At 34.9% G+C, this 6297-nt stretch overlaps 2 long non-coding RNA genes across 4 annotated transcripts; both read right to left on the bottom strand.

Moving 5' to 3' along the window:
- Nucleotides 1-840: 840 nt before the first annotated feature.
- LOC109586622 (uncharacterized) lies at nt 841-1334 on the bottom strand. The gene is made up of 4 exons (XR_002187126.1): nt 1288-1334; nt 1177-1237; nt 1007-1132; nt 841-962 (listed from the first exon to the last, which is right to left on the bottom strand). It is a non-coding gene; the product is annotated as an uncharacterized LOC109586622 (long non-coding RNA).
- Nucleotides 1335-1914: 580 nt separating this feature from the next.
- On the bottom strand, nt 1915-3040 carry LOC109586623 (uncharacterized). 3 transcript variants are annotated; one of them, XR_002187128.1, is made up of 5 exons: nt 2687-3040; nt 2584-2645; nt 2418-2535; nt 2090-2288; nt 1915-2043 (listed from the first exon to the last, which is right to left on the bottom strand). It is a non-coding gene; the product is annotated as an uncharacterized LOC109586623 (long non-coding RNA). The 3 variants fall into 3 exon arrangements; XR_002187129.1 differs by lacking the exon at nt 2418-2535; XR_002187127.1 differs by lacking the exons at nt 2418-2535; nt 2584-2645.
- Between the last annotated feature and the right edge of the window lie 3257 nt (nt 3041-6297).

Raw genomic sequence — 6297 nt, 5'->3', positions numbered from 1 at the left:
AATAGAATATGGTCCCACTCCTCCAATTACTGCAAGATAGTCTTCACCATTCACTTTTATTGCTATCATGTCACAGAGGTACTTCATCCTAGGACCATGACGAGATGTAGTAGGAGAGAGTTCCTTCCAGCTGAAGGTATCAACATTAAAACTGTATTAAATATTTTATAATATTTATCAGTAACTATCATGTTTACCTGTATAAACTATTATGATAACAGATATCATGACCACACCCTCCTCCAAAATAAAATATTTCATTTCCAATGGCAGCAACTGCATAGTCACTAACACCCAACGGAGGATTACCAGTGGTGGGTTTCTGCTCCCACCTACCAGACACCACGTGGCACATCTCCATTACAGAACACATTGATTTCTTCTTATCATTATTATGTACTTTTGGGAGACCAGGCTGGTCCCCACCCCACATATACAGGTAGTCTCCTACCCGTACAGCGGAGTGCCCCCACCTTTCCACTGCTTTATAGTCTATAAATAACAAGAGGTAACAGTAACTGAATAGAGACGGACCTTTTCGTTTTCCAGTGCCTTTATCTGTCATTTTGCTACGTGATCCGGCTATGAGAAAACTCCCACACACAGATTTCTCCGTACACGCCCAAGAGTTGGAACATGGACCAGTCCTGATACAGGCCTGAATCATTACTGATGATCGAGCCTGGACCGAGGATTTGGGGCAATGTCCTGATCCGATATTGACGAATCAGCCACGATTTATGCTGGTGCCAGACCTGATCCGACAACGATAACGATATTCATTAAGCCTCATTATGACGTACTTCCTGTTATGCTTAATTAATACTTAATTATTATTCATTATTAATTTAAAATGATTTGGAATTATTATTAAAACCAAAAAAAGATTATAATTGTTTTCTTCATCATAGTCTACCAATGTTCCACAAGTAAGACACTTCATGTTTTGTAACTTAAGACACCTAAAGAGCCATAAATTAAGAAGGCACTAAAATAATAAACTTACATTACTGAGAAATTAATTTCCCAAAATCTCCAACATTAATGAACTCTGGGGTTCCATGTAGTGAAGCAGATCTTTCAAAGGTATCTTGTAACACATAGTCCTACAAAGCTTAGATCCATAACATAACTATAATGAGGCATAAATTCTACATAAGCAAAGGAACTACATACCTTCCTTAACCAGCATGATGAAGGCAGGTTCACAAAAAAATTCAATGCTATTTGAAGTGAACTATAATGACAAATGATGATAATAAATTAAAACACTATGATTAAACTGACCTTAACAAGAGCTTTAAACAAGAAAGTTTCAGTTCATCACAACCAGGCTTGGGGCGAGTACTTTGGTACTCGTACTTAAGCATGCTTAAGCACAAGTTTGAAAGTACTCGGTATTTACTCAAGTACTTTTGACAAAAAATTACAAATACTCGTACTGTATTTAAATACTAGTATGTTTAAGAGTACTTACAAGTACATTGAAGTACTTTGAAGCACATTAATCAATGCAATGCTAATGTGTTGACATAATAAATACTAGCTAGTGTAAACCACATACATTTACCTCCTGTGGGTCCCATACTATGACATTGGTCAGTTTGGATTTGAAAAGTTCATAAGATGTAATAACCATCTGATTTAATTTATTAATTTTAAAACTAACTTATTAATTATTTGGGTGTGGTCAAGTGCTTAAGCAGTACTTAAGTACTGCAATAGAGTACTCGTACTCATACTGAATACAATTGTAAAAATGAGGGATTTGTACTCGTACTCATTTTAAAAATCTAACAGGTACTTGTAATGTACTTAAATACTTTTTAAAGTACTTCACCCCAAGCCTGATCACAACCTGAATAATGAATTTAGCTTTTCACATGAAATTAAACAAACCTAACTATTCTTGTCTTGAAACTTAGTGAGATAAGGTAACTATAGAATGTATACCAGTGACCTTGCTAAATTAATAAATTAATATGAATTAAAGGAGCACCTACTATACTAATATTTCCAGAATAATCTTCCGTATCAAAAATTCTAAGGAAAAGTAACAATTACACACATAATCAATAAACTATTTTACCACACTTGTGACTATCATTCATAAGTCTCTCAGTACAATATCTTCATCATCATGATCACTAATACATTCACCCTAATTAAAAACATAGTTACAATCACATGTAGTGAACCATTTTTACGCCTGATTTCTCATCGTCTTCACTAGTGTCATGATTATTGCAGAAAGGTCTTCTGGCTCTGTTTCAATGTTTGGCTCAATACTAGAAAGTTAACGGAGAATCCATAATGAAAGGTATGTACTTCTAATTATAGTCAATTAAATTGAAGTCATTAATCTCACAATAATAATTAGCCTAAATTTATTATAAGTTTGTTCATGCAGTTTATACCCCTTTGATAATTCCTCATAAACCCAGGTCTCTACTTTCATATCATAGAGATTTTGTAGGCAAGATGTGGTAAACTTTAATTGGAAGTTGTCAGTCGTTTTATTTTCCAGTCATGTATCTGCTCAATTAATTTATTTAGCTTGATTGTGTATCTACATGTGCCTACTTTTTACTCAAAATATCGTGTATCCTATACTCATGTTTAAGTAATAAATGGTTCAAAATAGCCTAAAAATAGTATAACATTTAATGTAGTCCACGGTACTCACATAACATCCAGTGATTTAGCCCTAGTGTATACAGCCAACGAGATTTCTCTTAAAGAGTCAGATTAAGATTATTTTCTTTAACAAAACATGTCAGATAGTCCACGCGGGGCTGCCATCTTGAAAAGCATCGATCTGATCCAGTACTGATATACAGCCTGGACCAGTGCTGACGAACAGACATTACTGTATCAGCTATGACTACATCGGGACTGAAATAGATACTGGTCCAGGCCAGAGCAACAGCCTCGATTCAGCAGTGATGGCCGTCGATGCTGGACCGTTATAGAATCAAACCTGGTCCAGGCCTGATACCCATCATTCACGGATCATGCATGGTAACTCTTGGGTGTGTATATATATACTATCGTACGTAGATCAGGTGTAATTAATTTTATTAGGGACGGTTAGAATCTATTCAGTTATTATAAACTACTCATAATCTAATAAAAAGTTAAAAATATGCCTATTTTCTCTGTTGTGGTAATTTTCAAGTCAGTTAACTCCATTTTTTGTTCAGTATAAGACCCACTGCAGGCAATTAGAGATCAAGATGGTCTTAGGCTGTATGGCAGTCCCTGACAAATTGGATCTTTCGACAAAGTAAATAGATAAATGACGGATGATGATACCATTGGTACATAACTATTAATACTGAGGGGTGGGGCTTGTGGGTGAAGCTTACATTATACCTGTTAAACCACCTAAGATAAGGTACTGTATATGAAGAAAGAGATAAGGTAACAGGATATGATTAAAGGGACACGTTCACGGAAATAGAATGCACACGTTACTGTAGAGGAAGTAAACATTAAATTGGGCGTGCAACAGATCATTAATTAATAGTTATGACACGTGTTTAGACACGCGTAGAGAGTAGAGACAGCAATCAGTCGCAGAACCGGGAGTAGGCATCTGTAGAACACTTCTCTCGAACAGAATTAGCTCTTTTGCCACCCCAAGATACTCTTTTTAGTGAAGAAACACCAGGAATATTTACAAGTAGCCACTCGAGTAGCCATTTTGCCTTAATTATTAGGGGCGCGGCCGCACGTTATGAATAGTTATCAACACTAAACGTCATCATTAATGATGTCATCTTGAAAAACGGGCCAGTTTTTCAAGATGACGTGCTTCCGTGCATGTGTCCCTTTAAATTCTCTCACTTTTAGTTCAGTTTGGGTAATTGTTCACGATTATTGTGACCATTCCAATATATGGCAGGAAACTAAAACACAATTTGTAAATAAATTATTGCTAGCTGTTGACACTCTAGCACATCCTACTACTTCATCCCTTTCCACCCAAAGCTGTCCAGGAGCATAGTCCTCTATCATCCACCTGATTGTTATCGCCTTTAGTTAGGAGATACACCTCACCATTATGACTACAAGGAAGAGCCTGAGGGAGAGAGCACAAAGAAAGATTAAATGAAACTAATTTCCAGTGCTTTACAAGAATAATGATGTACAGTTTGGCTTTTGCTATTTAGATTGTATAGGCCAAACTCACAAGACAAAAATTTGCATGCAATTTTTAACAAAAATTTTACAAGTAAACACTTAACTACATGTACATGTATATGTGAATGTATTATGGTAACAAGACAAATAGACTGAGTAATAAGCCTAGGGTTTTATCTACTGGGGAGTGGGAGGGAAGGTTCTACCCCAAACTCAATATCTTCCCCCCCAAAATTTTAATGAAAATTTACATAAAGTGTACATAAAGGTACACAATTGTGTACATAAGTTTACATAATTGCTCTGTAAATTACAAATTCATTGAGTAAGCAATTGCATAGTATTACTGTAATATAGTCAGTATTACTTCTACATGGAAGTTGATATGTACTTCCCCCCAAACCAAAATTTCTAGATAGAACCCTGAAGACACATAGAGCAGTCATCTTTCACTTTCATGTATTTAACATTTGAACATCACTATTAGCATGTTAATTTACACAAAGCACAAAGGAAATGTAAAACAATATTATTGCAAATAGTAAACAGAATAGCCAAAAGCTTTCCCTCAGTCAATCACTTTAGAAAACATACATTATATTGAGACATACCCTCCCCTCCCCCTCTCTTCTATTGTTCTCCCCAACTTTCTCCCCCACTTACTCCTCATGCACTGTTAGTACATGTATCTCTGTCCTTTACTTTGATACAACAATCTCTCCAGATCTTATAGGATCCTCTTCATCATTTTATCAAATAAAGTCACCTCTAAAAAGCCATGCAGTTCCATGCTACCACTAAAAAATGTAATAACCTATAATTGCCACCCACACACAATAGTTACAACTACATGTCAGCAAAATCAAATATTTCATAATCAGTATTTTCAAAAACTGCCATCAGTACAGCTACCGAAGTTACTGCAATAGCATTTTAATTTGACAGCTTTCTATTGCTCTATTTGCTCAATATGTATCAGAAAATGTAATAAAAAGTTTGGGGTAATTTTAGAGCCATGTTTTAGAAAAAGCCATGGGCTATAGCCCATGGTCTTTTGGGTAATTTTTGGTATTACTCAAAAATTGGCCTGTTTTTAAAATGGTCATAATTTGAAAACTTCTCATCGGAATCAACTCAAACTTGCTACATAGCATAAGGACATCAAGATGCATCAGAAAATATAATTTTAAAATGGGGTAATTTTGGAGCCAATTTTTGGAAAAAAAACCAAGGGCTATAACTAAACTTAAACTAGGAAATAACCATGGGCTATTATTTCCTTGTCAAGCCTTGGGTATTTTTCAAAAATTGGCCTGTTTTTAAAATGGTCATAACTTGAAAATTTTTTATCAGAATCTACTCAAACTTTCTACACAGCATAAGGACATCAATATGTATCAGAAAATGTAATAAAAATTTGGAGTGATTTTGGAGCCATTTTTTGAAAAAAAACCACGGGTTTGCTTTTTTTCAAAAACTGGCTCGTTTTAAAAATACTCATAACTCAAAAAATATTTGTCGGAAACAGTTCAAAACTTGCTACAGAGCATAAATACATCAGGTATTTATCAGAAAATGTAATAAAAATTTGGGACAATTTTGCGGAGTGATTTTTTGAAAAACCATGGCCTAAAGAACATAAAAATTAAAAAAACAAGATCAAGTAGGATTCTGAACGACCAACGATAATACGAAATGAAAATCCTACTCTTGTGACGCAAATTCTACTCTACATTATACTTTTAATTCTTATGTAAAAATTATGAATCACCTTACAATGTAGAGTAGAATTTGCGTCACGAGAGTAGGATTGTCATTTTGTATTTTCGTTGGTTGTTTGAAATCCTACTCAATCTTGTTTTTTAAATTTTTATGTTCTTGTTTGTGTTGATTTTTTAATAATATTTATAATATGTTTTTAATTGCAATTGTGATACCGTGGGACAATTAATTTTCGCGAATGTTAATAAGAATTTCCATGGAAACGGTTTAGATAGTTGCTATGGCGATTGACCACGTGTTTATACATTTACAGAGTCCAGCAGCTAATCAGCTATCTTTAGCAGCTTTGATGGAGCCATCTAGCTCTCTTATCCCGTTATATTATTGTATAGACCACTACCGAGCTCTTTGATGCTGGTCTATCGCTCG

The sequence above is a fragment of the Amphimedon queenslandica genome, unplaced genomic scaffold (genome assembly GCF_000090795.2).
Source record: "Amphimedon queenslandica unplaced genomic scaffold, v1.1 AMPQUscaffold_12826, whole genome shotgun sequence".
Lineage (NCBI taxonomy): Eukaryota > Metazoa > Porifera > Demospongiae > Haplosclerida > Niphatidae > Amphimedon > Amphimedon queenslandica.
Note: the sequence above shows the minus strand (reverse complement) of the source record. Positions and strands in the feature narration are given on the sequence as shown.